This window comes from Mastomys coucha, unplaced genomic scaffold, assembly GCF_008632895.1.
Source record: "Mastomys coucha isolate ucsf_1 unplaced genomic scaffold, UCSF_Mcou_1 pScaffold5, whole genome shotgun sequence".
Lineage (NCBI taxonomy): Eukaryota > Metazoa > Chordata > Mammalia > Rodentia > Muridae > Mastomys > Mastomys coucha.
In genome coordinates this window covers 48,486,447-48,488,094 of record NW_022196911.1, presented here as the reverse complement: position 1 = coordinate 48,488,094, position 1,648 = coordinate 48,486,447, and positions in this window count along the sequence as shown.

The window sequence follows — 1,648 nt, the reverse complement described above, 5'->3', positions numbered from 1 at the left end:
AATAAATAAATCTTTAAAAAAAAAAAAAGAACATCATCTCACAGGTACTATTCACACATTCAAGTTGGCTTTGCTTTTTATTTCCCAAGGTGGGGATGTGTTTGGTTTGGTTTGTTGGTTTTTCTCAAGATAAGGTGTCCCGCAGCAATAACGACAAAACACTGAGGCTCCTTCTCACGCGGTTTACTCAGGAATTTCTTTTTGTTACAGCTCTTTTAGGTTTCTTGGTGTTACAGCTCTTTCTGGCTTCTAGGTGTTACAGCTCTTCTTGCTTCTGTGGAATGGCCCCAACTGCCCAGCGAACTCTGCTTTTATACCTGAGCCCGAGCTCTCGTGGCCCTCCTGGAACAAACTAGTACCCCCCATCCACAAACTTCAGTTGTGGTGGAAAATCTGCTGTCTGCTGGGACAATTTGATGCATTTTGTATCATCTGATCTGTTAAAGCTCATTAGGAAGCACAGGTTACCTTCTAAGCTGACATTTCTATTACCCTCTATAGCGCTCATCTGATTATCAAAGGGAAGGTAGGGTGAGCCTAAACTCCTATTGCTACTAAATAAACGTGGAAACACGGTTGCATCATGTATGACCGGCGTCGGCTTCAGGAACACCGACAGGATTCCCCATCTTGGTTCAGTCCTTCCTGGCGTCATCATTGCCACCATCACCAGGATCCTCAGTGCAACGCGTACTGGACACATTGGTGAATTTCCCATATTTTCACTTATCTATAAGGGGATGTTATAAGACTATGGGGCAACAGATGGATTTATGTGTGTCTGCTTCCAACTTACAGTTTTGAGGCTGCGTGATAGGCAGAAACACAGACCACAGATCAAGAAGAAGGCAACAAAAACAACCGCAATGACCACGGGATTGACCGGTGAAAAAAGGAAAAGCATGCCCTCCCTATCTCTGGTCTACTGGGCGTATTCAGAAAAACTCACCGGCACCGCAGTTCCTCAGCCAAAGAGGTCTGAGTCTAAGGAACTGTGGGCCTTGGCTCCCCGCACTTTCACTTTCCCTTGTCAATGTGCTGCTCTAAAAGCAGACCTTGCAGTCCCAAACCAGGAGCTTTCCTGATGGCTCAACTTACCCTGCTCTAAAGGCAGACTTTACAGAACCTGACCGGGAGCTTTCTTGAAGGCTCAACTTACTGAGCTCTAGCCGATCGATCGCCCTGTCCGTCGAGAGTTCTGGAGTCTCCTACGGGTCACTTTGACACGAAGCTCCCCGTACGGGCCACCACTTGTCCCACGCTTTGCTGGTCAGCAGCAATAACGACAGAACACAGAGACTCCTTCTCACGCGGTTTACTCAGGAATTCCTTTTTGTTACAGCTCTTTTAGGTTTCTTGGTGTTACAGCTCTTTCTGGTTTCCAAGTGTTACAGCTCTTTCTGGCTTCTAGGTGTTACAGCTCTTCTTGCTTCTGTGGAATGGCCCCAACTGCCCAGCGAACCCTGCTTTTATACCCGAGCCCGAGCTCTTGTGGCCCTCCTGGATTGGTCCCTCGGTAATTGCCTCATTAGCATGCACCTGCTCGGGTTTGGCGCATGCGCAGTGGAACCATTAACCACTACGGTGTATCAGGAATTGGTGCCATCTTGGATTTTATGGTCCAAGCGGCTGCCTTCAATAAGGTTTC